The sequence below is a fragment of the Triturus cristatus genome, chromosome 2_1, assembly GCF_964204655.1.
Source record: "Triturus cristatus chromosome 2_1, aTriCri1.1, whole genome shotgun sequence".
Classification (NCBI taxonomy): Eukaryota; Metazoa; Chordata; class Amphibia; order Caudata; family Salamandridae; genus Triturus; species Triturus cristatus.
This window is the reverse complement of record NC_140581.1, coordinates 791,694,563-791,710,651: the sequence shown is the minus strand read 5'-3', so window position 1 is coordinate 791,710,651 and position 16,089 is coordinate 791,694,563.

The window sequence follows — 16,089 nt, the reverse complement described above, 5'->3', positions numbered from 1 at the left end:
GCCCGCGCTCCACTTGTATATATTGGCGTTGCTGATCATAAAGATCCTCCAACTCCGATCTGATAAAGATTTGTTCTTAAGAACTCCCGGTGTGGTTTCTCTTTGTCGTGTGGTGCCGAGGGTACGATCCTAGATACGAGATTCCTCCCCTGAGGAGTCTCCCGCCAGGGCCCGGCTACGATACCTCGAGGGTTGGTCTCAGGATAATCAGGGCCCCCTCCGGGCTCCTCTGAGGTCGCCTTCTAACACATACCATTTCATACTTACCATTATAAACATAGGACTCATACACATCATTCCAAACAAAAACACCTTGCCTAGTCATCACTCAGTCACGCTTACACACACACACACAGAATTACATACATCATTCTGAACAGACATTTTATCTCACACACACAATCAAACCATCTTACACTTACCATCTCACACACCATGGCATAGACAAGCGCACACACTTATGCACTTACTATAACTCACACAAATCCCCCCACACACTATCATAAATATATCATGGACCACCCCACAGACATTACCAGAACAACCCACATTTGCCACCATTCACACCCACACACAGATAGACACACAACCATAAATACATTCCACCCCACACACATAATCAAACACACACAGGCACCCTGGCACAAAAACCTTTCCACCATAAGCACGGCCACACAGTTTCACACTTACCATCACAAACACTTAGAGAATGACATGACACACACATCAATTCACCGTGTCACCTCACCCAACCACACTCACAAAAACACACACACACACACAATTGCACACACTATTTTGACCATACATATTAATGCACTAAACATACACACACAATCACACCACCTCACACCTACTATCTAACGCCCTTTGATGCATACACACACACTTTAGGGCGACCAGAGCAGCCGCACTTAGCGCTGAGCTCGACCGCGCAGGGGGTTGTGTTGGGGAGGGGAGGTTTGTGTTTAGAAATAACTTATGAGTTTAAAGGCAGCTGCTGCAGAGTTCCTTGCCTGCACAACAGTTTTCAGGCAACAATAAAAATGTCAAGATGACTCTGGTGATTAATCTTCCTGCTGGAGAGAGATTGAGTTTTGTCTAGTGGCAGTTTTGAGTCCTCATAAAGTGGCGCAGAGGGTTAATACACTTGCTGCAAAAAACATGCTGCAAGCAGGTCACAGAACTTTATTTTATGTGAATTGCTCAGTGGGCCACTAGAATTATGCAGATGGGAAACACCAAATTAGGTGACAGGGTTCAGTAAATTATGCGGTATGAAAAAGCACATTATGTGGCATAATTCTGCACTTTTCTTTATAGCATTACTTCATTATTTTGACATTTTTAAACGTGGTAATACTGTTTGGGCAAAGGTTTCACCTCATTAGTGTCAGTTTAACACCCATAAAAAGAAATAAGCAACTGAAAAGTGAGGAGTTCACCTTTGTGAATGGCTTTCCATAGCACGCAAACAAATATTGCAACATGTTTAGTAACTTTTGAGTTTTTTTGCTTGAAAGTAATGTTTTGGGCTAAAATGTGCAGATTATGCATCAAATGATGAATTATGTGACAAATCTATACTTTCATAAATTGCAGTCCTTATACAGTGCAGTGACCTATGAACTCTCATCAAAGAGTTACATGCAAAGAATAGGCGTTATGTTTTTCCCTGCACTCTTTCCTTATTCCCTGCAGTCTTTCATTATCCTAATGTTGCCACAAAAAATTAGTTGAGTCAGAAATGCATTTTTATTAGTAAAGCAACCCCAACCAAGGTGGTCATTTTTAAACCTGAGTTTGTGCTTCACCAGACCAAACACTTAAAATATACTGCCTACTAGTATGGACGTACAATTCCTTCACTTTTTATTCCTCATTATTTTATATACCATTTCCAATAGACTGACACGTATGATCCATTGTCTCTGTATAATGTGTGTGTAACATAAAGTGCTCTGACGGCCTCCGATGGTACGATTAGCACTATAAAACGAAATGTATGTGATGGAGGGGCTATCCAGGGATGCGGGGAACTGTTGGAGGGAGGGGGGTCGTGACGTAATCTACAGAGAAGGCGGCCATTGGTGGGGGCTCCAAAAAAGACTGTGGCACCGCGCGCTACCGGCCCTGCGCACGTGCGTGCAAAGCCCGCCTTATCAGGGGTAACGAGCTGCAGAGAACAAAGAGAAAGGCACATATCAAAGCGAGAGGCGTGTGGAAACTCACCTGTTTTATTTGATGTGACTTGTCTGACATGAAATAGAGGCGGCGAGAAGAAAGCGAGAAGGTGAAAGAGAGAGAGGGGTGTGGGGGGGGGGGGGGGGGGGAGGGGCGCGGCCTGCTGGAACCTGACGCCTGCAGCACCGGTACTTCAGGATGCACCAGCTGTCCCGCCAGCAGCCCGAACCTCGCCTTACCATCTGCTATAGGGTGCGCGGATGCCAACATGAAAACACTATCTGAGGCCCTTTGTTGTTTTTACGGTGTTTCACCAGGGCAGGCGGTCTTGTACCTGAAAGAAGCACCGGTTAAAGAGAGTGATTTGCAGCGAGGCGTGCGCGTGCAGGCTCGACATGTACACAGCGCCTGCACTCGCTGTTCCTCACACACATTTCCGTGTCCCGTACGATGAAGGGCGCTGTGACATGAGTAACCAGTGGGCCTTTTCATGTACTTGCTGCTGACAATACCGCTGGGAAACCTCTGGAGAGACAGCAGAGGCACCGAGCTCTGTGGCGCATGTGCTGACTGCACCTTCACGGAAAATAACGCACTTCTCGTGAATCTATTATAAGCTCACAAACCGTCTATTTTTTTGCTTTTTGTTCTTTACCATCGACAACAACAGCTGAACGGCGAGACATATGCCTGTCTCTGACTTTTCAGGCTCCTTCCTCGGAAACTTCGCTAAATTCCAGCCTTTTTTACTCTCTAGAACAAGCAGGTGTAAAGTGACCCACAGTTTGTGAACTGCCTTTTCTCCACTGCAGACCACGGTGGAAACAGAATTACATTGGAGATGCGGCTGGGCAGAAGAAGCAGATTCCAGAGTGACGGTGGAGCCGCGCTGCTGAGGCCTTATGTGACAACCAACCTGCCAGGAGGAGCCGGGCCACCTCAACTGACGCCACAAACATCACCCGCCAGGGTGATTTCTGGCCGTTCACTTCTTACATACATGGCGGGGGAGGGGAGGAAGCCCCGGGTGGCTCAAAGCTTCCTCGGGGTTCCATGGGCCCAGGGCCGGACTGGGAACCAAAACCGGCCCTGGCAAAGTGCTCGGCCGGCCCCCCGGGGCTTGGGGGTGCCGCCGAGCTCTTTGCCAGGGCCGGTTTTAGGCCGATTTTGTTACAGGGCCGATTTTGCAGCTGTGCTGCAAAAACGGCCCTGTAACAAAAACGGCCCCCAGGGGCCCAAAACCGGCCCAAACCCGTGCGGCGCACCGGGGGATTGCCCGGTGCCCGCTACGGCCAGTCCGGGCCTGCATGGGCCCCTGGGCACACTGTTCTGTAGGGACTCACCAGTTCCCGTGACTACAGAGCCGCTGGGCCTGGACATGGGGACTTCCTGGAGTCATCTCCAGGCCGGCTGTCCACAGACGTGAGGGCCACCTTTATAAAGGGGTCTTTTGTAAAACATGCTTTTAACACATCCAAGGAGCCTTAAATGGCAGCTGAAGTTTTCAGGCAGTGGTGGGTACCATCAGAGGTCCTGAGGTAAAAACGTTAACCGATGGAGGGATACAGTCATCCACTCCAGCATCAATCACTCACGAAGGACTGTGGGGAGGAAGTCAGCCACCTCCACTCAAAATCATGCATGGGGAGTAGGTCTTCTTCTGACTTCTTAGCCAATCAAATGTCATGTTTTCATCCATGTTACGAGAAGGGATTAATGATGTCTACTCCACACCTCCAGGATACTGCTGAGATAAATGGTAAAAAGTGATGAGCACAACGTGTCCCAAGAGGCACTCGGGTTATTACAAAGGAAAACTGATTTGCATGTGGCTGGGTCCAAACTGGGGTGGTGTAGTGAGCAAAAGAATGATGGATTAAACCCAGATCCTTGTGACTGGGGGTGAATGTGTGCATTGTCCAGCATTCCGTCCATCAATTGTTTCTTTTGCATATGTCGCCCTAAGTGGGAAGGGTATGCTCAGACGTGGGTCCCGTGCTTACTATACCACTGGATTCAAGCTATCCTGGCTGAAGAGGGGTGAAACCCCGAAACCGGTCCTAGGATGCTTGTTTCCAGTCCAGGGAGGACCTGGCTTGGCAGTTTGGGCTGGACTGTTCCCACAAGAAATATGCATATGGCTGGGTCCAAACTGGTGAGCAAAAGAATGATGGATTAAACCCAGATCCTTGTGACTGGGGGTGAATGTTTGCATTGTCCATCATTCCGTCCATTAGTTGTTTCTTTTGCATACTTATTAACAGCAACACAACACAAACCATTCTTACTTTTGCATACTTATTAACAGCAAAAAACAACACAACACAAACCTTTCTTCTATTGCAGCGGATTGGTAATCACCACTGTCAGCAAGTAATACTTAGATCAAATGTTTCTCATGGAGACACCTTGACGCTGTGTGACCAGGGCCACTGGAATGATGCCATTGTGTGGCTGCAGTGATTTCTGCATAACTGTACATTTGCCGCATTTGCCGCACAATCCATCCTCTGCCGCATACTCTGCATTTTTTTAATCAAAAAATCATTTTTTGTTTCTAGCTCAAATGGTTCAAACAAGTTAGTAAAACGCAGTGACACGTGTTACAATTCACTAAAATACCCTTTGCAAAGGTTGACTGGTCACCTTTCTGTGGCTTACTGCTTTATTTGGGTGTACAACCAATGACCAGACAGTGTTAGCAAGTTTAAAATAACAAAATGATGACGTAATCCTATCACAAAATGCGACACATAATGCACCATCATTTGCCTTTATGCTGCATAATTTACTCAACTCTGCCACAGAATTTGACCCTCCCCTGCCACATCATTCCAGTGGCCCTGTGTATAACTGATTGGGACTTGCAGTCTCTCAACAGCAGCTCTGTGGCTCAATCTGTTGACCACAACGCATGTTTGCCTCTGTCAAGAAGCTTCTCATTTAGTTCTTGTTTGACTGTCTGTTTACCTCTCAGAAAATCTTTAATGCTGAAATAAAAGCCAGAGAGAAGGATGAGACAGTCCAGCCCTCTCTCACTGCTTGACATCTGGTGTGACCTGTAGGTCCCAAGTTCAAATACCAGCATGTCAAAATCAGCCTTTCATCCTTCAAAGGCTGCATATATTGAGTACCATTGACTTCACTTATAGTAAATATTGTCGTTTACCTTTCTTAAAAATGGTAAAACAGTGGTATTCATTCAATACTTTCCTCTTCCAGGCACAATAAAATGCTCTATTAAAGTCTTCAGGCGTAAGTCAAGGAAGACAAGCTTTAGCCAATTTTTTTTTTAATTACCTGTGTCAGAAATATCCACATTTTGTGACTGATACATGGGTAAGGAATGTTTGCATGTCCCTTACTACACGTTGCACATCACCACACAATAACTGCTTACTTTAAGAACAAGTTACATCCAGAAGCTACCGGTGTTACCTCTGATGAATGCACTAAAACTGAGATATGTAAACAACTCCCGAAACAATTGTCTGAAAACCCCAATTACACATAAAACCTGAGAAAACTGTCCCCAATCAAGATTCGATGCCTATTTTCAAGGGAAATGCACTAATTGTGAAAAATTAAAAAGAGTTTAAAATGTTACAGTTCGATGCAGGGATTGGTAGCAAAGGAGGACTCAAACCCACCTTGGTGTTTTTAATAAAATTACTCTCTTTCTACCCAAATAAGTTAGGAAAACGTACATTTCAGGAAAATACCGGAAAACTGCTATGAAAAATGCTCAACACTAACTACCTTTGCAATGAATGAACATTAAAACATGGTCAAAACTTTCAAAAGGTAAAAAAAGCCTGTAATTGGACTCATAATAGCAACCTATTGACTTAAACGTCGGGTGTCCTGCAATTGCTTTGATGGCCTTGATAGCCACGGTGCCATGAATGGTGTGAGCAACAAATCCAGCGATGCATATGATATGCTACTTAGTTCTACTGGGCTGGCAAAGTGATGGATAAACACAGATTATGCGATTTCGAAACAAAATGCAAACTTTGGTAGTTTTTGTTCCAGTGATAATGCTGATTAGGCAAATGGGGTGGGATCTGATTTGATTCCCTGAACAATTAGACAGTCAACCAAAAGTATTCAGGGAACATCAGAAAACTCCAGCATTTTGGGTGGCAATGCTGCACTTAGTAAAAACATCAAACATCCAACCTCTGGAGTGCAGAAAGTCAATGGGCTTCTGCAGAGAAAATATCCCTATGCCGTTAGCCACAGATAACTGCTGTGCTCTTGTCACCTGGGCGGAAATTCTAGACAACTTCACACAAAAACCTGGCGACTTATAAATCCAAATGTGCAAGACCAGTATTCAACAGCTGATGGCTCTGACTGGATTCCTGGGCTTCAGGAGGTCCCTGCACACTATCCCTAAGATAACCCTACGGGAAGGGGTGCACCTTATTGCTGTAATTTCATTGTATCTGCTGGTTGGTTGTTGGGTCGTTACCCACCGACACGTGTTGTTGCGGTGCGCATTTGTCAACCATGAGTGCCTATCGACCTATCTGTAACACAAATGATAACAAGTGAGAGTGACCCCGTGATGTCACCACATACAATGACATTCTTGGTTGAACTTTAGGAAACAGGGTCTCCTGCCTGGAGATGATGGAACACTAGGAGGGGGCAACAGATTGTAGCTCCAAAGAGCAAATGTTGCTCATGGGACAGAGAATGAAACATACAAGATGCACAGTGTCTTTTCTTCTCCATCAAAGAAATTGCTTCACCAACTACATGATTTCAGGCACGCGGAGCATGTAGCAGAACATACGTTTTTTTTGTTGTTACCACTTCAGTAGCTTTTTAACTCACATGAAAACCTCTCCGGTGAATTGGATAGGAAGTAGGTTTCTATAGTTGTGTCTGCTAGGCTTGAAAACCTATTAACCAATAGCTATATTTGATAGGAAGTATCATGTCTGTTGCTCAATCTGCCTCCTTGCCTGGTTCTTGCTCTGTACCCGTCGTACCATCACCCCCCCCATATTTCAGAGTCTGCCTTCACTGTCAATACCTGACTGCTACTTACCTTATTATTTTGTGTCTTGCAGGCTTACCGCCCACTGTCCCCTCACGCCTCCTTCACCCCACCTTCTACTTTTGTTACCTAAACTCTTACAGATTCTGCTCCATCACCAGATCAGATGTGCCGGGTTTGGCCATGTTGAGATGGTCATATCACTGAGGGTGCATGCTCTGCTAGACTGCGCCAACTAGCATGGCAGAGGTGCCATATAACTGCATTCATTCACTGACGTCGTTAGGGGATGCAGGGATGGGTGCATTTCAACAGATCCAACCACCACACCACAGTGCAAAGAAATCACACAGCCTGGTACTCCCATCACCAGGATCAAAGATGGCTAGACTGTCCTCTTCTGCACAGTGCGCTCCCTCTGCCGAAGTGCTTTCGACCTTTCCAAGTTTTCCCTCCAAAGATGCTCAATGTAGTAGTAGCGCTATCCACCCTGCAGCGCTACATTAATCAGTAAAACGTGACATCTATTCTTACTTGCCAGGCCGTTTTTGACACTTCTTTTTTCTAATGAAAGTGCCTTTTGAAACTGCGGAATAAAAAGCACTCTCATTTTACTTCTCTTATCTCAAGCTGCGTGGGGAAGGGAGCTGATGAGACAGAAATAACCTGCATTCTGTTTGCAGAGTCACCGCCAGGCAGTGATGCATAATAATGTGATGTAACAGGCCTGCATCAGGCGTGATGTAAGCCGGGAAGTGCAGTGTAAAGGTGAATTCTGAGAGGTGTATGAAGAAGCAATGATAGCCTGGTAGAGATCAGCTCTCCATCGAGGATTGGTACCTAGGAAGTCAAGCATTGGCAAACCCATCACGTCTAGCGTTGGTTGCCAACCTCTTGGCCTTTTCCATGCTTCTTTCTCCATGGTTCTTGTAAAACCTTATTGTTGTGAAAGCTGTCTAGCCCTGGCCAATAGAAAAAAAACCATTGGCTAAAGGCCAGTGGCACCAAAAAGGACTACTTTGCATACAGATGTGTTGTTTGTGAAAGAGCAGAATTTCGTCAGTCATTGTAAAGTTAGCCAATAGTTGAAGTGGGCTGTAGTGAGTTGAAGAAAAATGTGAATGAGATAATAAGAAACTAACTGATGAAGAAGGTTGTCTGAAAGCCCCTGTGCATAACAATATCACAGATATACGTTTTAGTAAAATCAAAAAGAATCTTGTCAATGTTAGGCCTAAAAATGAGCTAGAAGTGTTCATTTTGGAATAATAAAGTAAACCATATAGTTTTGTTGTTTTGTCTTAAAAATATGCAGAATACTTTTTTTTATCCTTTTACCACTTTTTCCTCCTTAGTGTTCGCACTTTCCTCCTGTTTCCAAAGCCTCAAGTCACATAGCTTCATGCCTGTCACTCAGACTTTAATTACCATCTCTGTTCTCTGTTTCCATCAATGTTCAGTGTTATTCCTGAAGCACCACCAGCTAATGCTGAGTTGCTCAGGCTTTTTATTCTGATTTTCTAATGCCTGAAATTATGTGGGTGGAGCTGAGACATAAGGAGATACGTTTAATTCTAAATCACCTGGAAAATGATGGTGATTTTGGATGGCAGTCTAACTGATAAGCTTCGTGAGGGCGACCTAAAAAAAGATATATTACGGTTAAAAATATATAAATTAGAATGCAGCTGATACAAATCCTTGCTGCGAGAAGTTATTTGAGGGAATGTGTGCAGCTACATTTCACACATACATCAACAAACAGGCCAAATGGGAGCAAACAAGGAGGTGAAGAGGATGGAATAGATCAGGTTTCTCCAAAGAGTAGTTTGTGAGCTACTGGTAGCTCTCCAGTGGTCTGTAAGTAGCTCAGCTGTGTGCAGCCAGCTCTCTAAAATAGAAGCTGTTGCTTGGTTGAATTAATAAGGTATACCAAAATTGAGAGTGTGGATTTTAGAACGCATAAGCTGATATTTGAAGAAAAATGGCTGAATTTTCAAAATATATTTACAGCTGATATATGAGTAAATATTTCATATGGCATTAAGGAGACTTTTTCCAAATGGTATCACCTTGGTACCAAAGGCATTGCAGCTATGGTTGTTAGGTATTATCCAAGTAGTTACAGTCCATATTGACAGTCTTTCTTTACATTACTGCAACGATGCCTGATGCACTGAGGTGATCACTGGTAGCAATCCTGCATATGGTGGCCACTAATGTATCATTGTTTGATTTGGACACTATTACAATAAATAACATTAGTAGCTCTTGATGCGTTCCTTTGAACAGAAGTAGCTCTCATTACAGAAAAGGTTGCAGACCCATGGAATAGATAGAGGCACAGTCAAGTAGGCAACAGGACTAGAAAGTTGACTACAACAACTCAGCAGGTTCAGGAGGCCAGATGGGCAACCCTAGTGATGACAGCAACTCTCCATTCGACACAATGGATTCTGGTGAGATGAGCAGAGGGGACACATCAACAAAGTAATCCAGAAGGTCCGGACTGAGGAGATGCCCATGATGACTGTACAAATAGCAGATGACCGCCTGTAACTAGCACCGTCGTACTTAGATGTAAACGAACGACTATAGGCTGATTGTGAAAAGGGAACACTGGTACCAAAGGCATGCAACGGATCGCTGCTGCACATTTCTTCATTGCCCCTGAGCAAAGAGGGCATACTGTTAAACAGCGGTGCCAGTAAACCAGGGTGGGAGCAAAGGTGGTGGGATTGTCTGGTAGCAAGATGGGCGTTCATGTGCATCCCCTATGTTTACCGAATGCTTCTACTCTTTTTGGGCAGGAGTCAGTTCTCCACCCAGCTCAGGGAGGGGAGTTAGAGCTGAAGATGTTTCTGGTTACGGTTAGTTTGGCTGGAAGGAGAACGCAGATGCACCTGCATAATACACAACTAATGCTGCACTTTACGCTTACCTGCATGGTCACAGTACATTCAACGAGGGCACTGAGCACGATAGACCGTACATCAATGCAGAAAGCAAGCCCAGGCTATGCATTTTGCATGCATCAGGAGGAAAGAGAGGAAGATTCTCAGTAATTGCATGGAAACCTAGAGGCCTCATGTATACCATGAAGAGGCACCAGATCCATCCATTCTTGAAGAGGCGAGGTGCACATTTAGCAGTCCTGCAAGAGACAGATCTCTCCAAGTTAAAGTGTGAAAGGTTGAGGCATGGGTGGATGGGCCAACTGTTATGCGCCTCTTTCTGGGTGTATGCCAGAGTGGTCCTATTGTCGATGCTTACTAAGGTGCCGTTTATGGCTGATTGACCTGGAGGGGAAGTAGGTGTATGTGGGGAAAACTGGATGGGAGGGGGCACATTTACTTGGGGTATACCTGTCCAATATGGGTCAGGTGGCATATCTTGACAGCCTTACCATGAAATTGGCCAAGATCTAATAAAGTCTGTTTATTCCGGGGGGGCGGAGGGGGGGCATTGTCAACTGCCAAATTAACGTAGACATGCATAGGTCAAACTACTGTCTTGAGAACAACATATAAATACTCAGAGAAGCTGGGGCTTCACGTAGATATAGAGCGTCGCAAGCCCAGACAGCAGACTACTCACCAATTCACTCTCTACAGACCAGAAAAGACAAGGGCTTCTCCATTGCACACTTGATGGGGATGGTGCATAGGATTGAGTACTTAATTATAGGTTTGTCAGATCATAACTCCCTCCTCATATCACTACAGATGGGTGTTATACCTATTAGGATTTCCACTTGGTGATCTCAGTCAGTAGCTCTGGAAAATGCAGCATATAGGGGATTGATAGCGGAAGAGATAACATGTCTACTGGAGACATCTTAAACAAATAAGAGACATTCAAAGTTTTTATGTAAGGTATGGAAGTGGGGTTCTGTGCTGCACTGCACACTCAGCTCGAAAATATTGCATCCTGGTGAATAGGGTCATGGGCCAGAGGCCAACAATGCAAGGCAGTTGCATGCTGAATTGCTTCAAAAGCTTGGCTCTCATGATTATAGGGAATACGCGGCTCTTAGTAATTCAGACGTGTCAGCTGGGCCATCTAATGGCCAGGTTGTTTCAGGTGGAAACCTCGTATAATGCGATTACAGCCATCCGTTCCTCAGATGCCCATCTCCTCTACTCGCAATTAGATATTAGGAAGTATTTTCTTCCCACTATAATCAATTGCATGACATGGGTGGCAAAGCTGACCCATCCATTCCTGTAGTATATGAAGTATACATACGAGCGTCCGGATCCTACCTGGTGGTTTGATGAAGTTGAAGTCATAGAGGCTGCACTCTCACTGACTGAAAATAATGTAGCCATTGATCCGCTGACAATGGGGAAGGTTACGGTCAGCGATGTCCTTCCCTTTGAATTGTAAAAAGTCTTATTAGGGCTCGTTGGCTCAGTGGGATCTGAACGTATTCCAAGCATCAAAGGTGAGAGACAACCAGCCACCCTTAGCTCAGGAAGTAAATATCATCAAGTCAACAAAACCTGGTAAAGACTTATTAGATCGTACATCATATCTCACTTTATTGATCATTAACTTGCATTGTATGATTTTAGGAAAGGTATACTCAAACAGGATTTATACAGATATCCACTATCTGATACACCCAAACCAGAACACCTTCGTCAAGGTAGGAGCACAGCAGCAATATCCCTAGGTAATTTCATGACAGAGATGGAGTCCCCGGAGACAGCGGGTATGGTGTGGTGGTTTCCATCGACACGGAAAAGGCATTTTGACTTGTTTATTGGAATGACGTTTTCCATGAACTGGAGGAAATGGGCTTTTGCGATGAGATGTTGTGGATCAATTTATTGTATGCAGACCCCTTGGAAGGGTGGTATCTGCCACTTCTCGATACATAGGGGAACATGGCAGGGATGCCCTCCATCGCTGTTTTTATGTACACTAGCAATGGAGCCCTTCCCAAGACATGGGCGCAGACTGGGAGCCAGCGCTGGTCGAACTGCTAGGCTGTACCCATGCAGTTTCACGGTATGCAGATGTTGTACTGCTATGTGTCTATAACACCAGGGTTTTCTTACCCATGTTTTTATCACATTTTGCCGAGTACCACATAATCTCTAGGATTAAGTTCTATAGATCCAAATTCTGTGTTTTTCCCAGAACACACAGCGCCACCCAGAACATTCCCAAGTACAATAAATATGGTCTGGAAGCTCCCCTGAGGAAGGGATAGTTTATCCCGAAATGCATTGGGAACATCTTGTGAGAGAAGAATAATTCTGTCTACAGATTCTTTATTGAAAATATGAGTTGGTATTGTTTTATATAATGTCACTTAAGTAAATTGATGCATTATATTATAAACCATGATTAAACATTAGCTGAGAGGTATCGTCTGAGAAAATAACTGTTACAATGGTATTATGATATTTTCGATGTAACAGTGTATTTATAAAGAGCATGCATAAGTTTTTAGCATTGGTTTAAATTGTATAATTTTGTTGGAACGCCCCTTCAAGCTTGCCGCCAGGGTCAAGTGCACCTTTACACTTGCGATTCAGTTAGCAGTTTACATGAGGTAGGAAACCTCATTCCTGACATGCACACGAGACATGTAGTAGTATTGACAAACATTTGATTAACCACAAACTCATCAAAAGAGAGGAGTGTGCAACAACCAATATTCTGGAAGCAGCGCTTCACATATTCGAGCATTTAGGAGTCAAGGGTTATAGCCAGCTAGAAGATTTAGTATCAGGTAACTTAACCAGAACCCTAATGTCCGCAAGGAAATTACCTGAGGTTTTGGGGTAAACTACTTCTCACGCCGATAGGAAAGGTGACTCGAGATCTCCACCCTCCTCCATCCCATTCATCCTTACCGGCACTTCTTCAAGGAGCTGAATACGGTCCTTTTTGATTTATTTGGGGGATCAGGCAAGAGCAGAGTAGCTTTAACCAAGTTATACCTCCCAAAGGAGGAAGGGGAGCTTGGTGCCCCTGACTTCGAAACTTATTACTTTTGGTCAGTTCCATTGGATGGTCCTGTGGTTGGACCCCGGTGACTTCACGTTGAGTCAGTTGGTGCAGGTGGTGTTGGGCGAAGTACCTATTGCTGAGTTTTTCTTTGGAGCACAGCGGCGTCTCCGCATATCTGCTCTCCTTCCTGACACTGATAGATACTGGTGGTGAAGACATTTACCAATATTTACAAATAATGGCAAATCACACAGTGTATGCATGGGAGATCCCCTATGGTCCCTGCCCCTACTTAATAATGCGAAGGAGTGTGCAAATCATGTGCAATGGAGCGGGAGAGAGGCATGAAGTTGTGACCGCATCTATAACTCAGGTCTTCAGAGAGCATTCCAGGAGATGTAGTAGGAATACAGATTCCTCTGAGAAACTTCCTGACCCATGCAGCTATATGCCAGTAGATAGATGAGGCATGAAACAGGCACTTGCTAAGGCTGAGCTAGACCGCATGATACTGTTCTGAACATGAGGTGTGCATGGCACATTGTTACACATTTATACAGGGGTCTCAGAACAAAACTGAGCCGGAACCTTCAGATTTTTAGAACTAGCTAGGAGGGAGACTTAGGTGAAAAGCGTACTTAACGTGACTCAATAGCTGCTGTCAGACACACCAGCAAGGTTTCCAGAAACTCCTGGCTTAAGCTACCGCAATTTAATTGCATGCACTGTACGTATCTCGCTACAGCCAGGTTACACACCATGTTCCAGCGTTGATGCATGAGTGTCCAAGGCATACGAGGGAGTGTGCAACGCTCTACCACATGATTTAGTCCTAGTCAGAATTGCAGCCTTTTTAGGGAAAGTTAACTGAACTGCTAGAGGAATGGACGAAGAGATGGCTTATACACAAGCCCAGGATGTGCCTCATACCCAGACCTAACGTGGATAAGGACATTTGCAGATGTATTGATTTAGCACTGGTAAGAGAGCTTGTGTAACACCTTGGAAGTCCTCTCTTGCTCCCGCTATATATAGGTGGCGGCATGGATTGAACAAATGGGCAGAGACGAAGACACTGTTAGGCGGTGCTTAAACTATAGGAAAACGGGTGTACTGCAGGAGTGAAAGGGTGGAATAGCATTCTCTACAAATTAGCCAAGAAATCCGATGGAAAACCACAGTTAATGGCTCTGGGAAGTACACGGGATTGGACAATGCCTGTTATGCCCGCCATCTGATGGAGGTGTGTTTTTAGGCATCCTTGCTTGTTTATGACTCCTATTCACGCTGCATGAGACATTTTGTTGTGTACGTTGCAGAGCATTTACGGCACTGTGGAATATTCCAGTCACTTGCTATGCTCTCTTTTCATCTCAAAATCAATAAAAAAAAGATATTAAAAAAGTAGCTCCCCAGCGTCTGGGGTATAGAGACCCTGCATCAGTGGGTGCTAGCCAAGAATATTCTTCTCAACTAATATACTTATGCAGAGTGAAGCGCTTCTACGGCATACTTGCATCCAATAGTTCACATCCATTTTTGGTCTTCTCTAGACATAAGGCAGACTGACTGGGCCAAAGGCATTCATGTAATTAGCCTGAGTCTGGCAGATATTGAAGGTTAATTTTTGGCTAGCGGTAACAATGGTCCTTTCATGTCTGCTCTTAACTGTATTGTTGTAGACAATTAAGGCTATGTTTGGTGCTAAATTAGTAATTATTAGGGTCTAGATAGTTGTTCTTGCTTCAGTGACAAGGAAGTGAGTTCTGATTACATTGGGTGTGATATGTTCAAATTCATGATACACTCCACCAGTGTTACCACTGAATGGAGTACTGTTCTGTGAGGTGCAGTTGTAGCTTAGAGTAGACGTGATACTGCCTTGCCTCCACTCAAACGTGCCATCAACAGCTCCTGGATCACTCGATGAAAGCTTTTTAAGTATGCGTCATTGTATATTGTCGTTTTGTACTGGCTTTTAGGGTTTTTTAATTGAAATTCCATCAAATGATACTTCCTGAAATAAAGATCTTGACTAATATAGCATTCCGGATCCACATGGGTTTTTGACTGGTTTGTTGATATTTTCCCCATAATACACTAATGAACGTAATGATTTTTTATATTTATTTCTAAAAAATTAAAAAAATATAGCTTGCTTTCTCATTTAACTATCCCCTTCATTAGATTTCCAGACGTAGAGGGAGCCATTCAAGTTTTGAGTGTGAAGTTTGTCTTAAGGTGTTTACTATTCTTTGACTCCAATTTCAGATATCCGTACATTCAACATAAGTACTGCCCTCTAATTTCACTCGAGCACCATTATTTTTTCAGCATTTTTCCTTTGCTACAATCATTTGGAGTGCCCGGCTTTCGTCCCATAGTGTATAACTGCTTGGTGTGCTCTTGTTACGTACAGTGAAGCTGTCCATGTTTACTGCATCAGGATAATGTCCCTCTGCCCTCTGTCAGGAATGTTCTTGAGTCTGAATTGTCCTTTTTAGGCCCTGAGTCTGCCATATTCCACAGCATTATCCCTAGGCCCCCTTTCTTGGGTGTTATTTACAGTTCTAGTGTTTCACTTGTAAATCCTTTTCAGAGACCTTTTCTTAATGGTAATTTGTGCATTGTTCTTCAGAGCCGTCTTTTCTTTTCCGCCCTGGGGTGCATCCTCATGCCCCATTCTTTGTGAGTGTGAAACTCAACTCTTGTGCCCTTAACCTTTTTTCGTCACTCTTTGCCCAGTGCAGATTAATTTCCTCTTTGCTTGATACTTGAATATGTTCAGTTCTAAGCTCCATTTCTGTCTTTTTGATAACCAGGTGATCCTTTAAGCATGTGCAGAATCTCCAAATGCCTTTGGTGAGCCAATCCAATGAACTTCCATGCAGAGCATTGTGTGCCAGGCACAGTTTCTTAAATTGGTA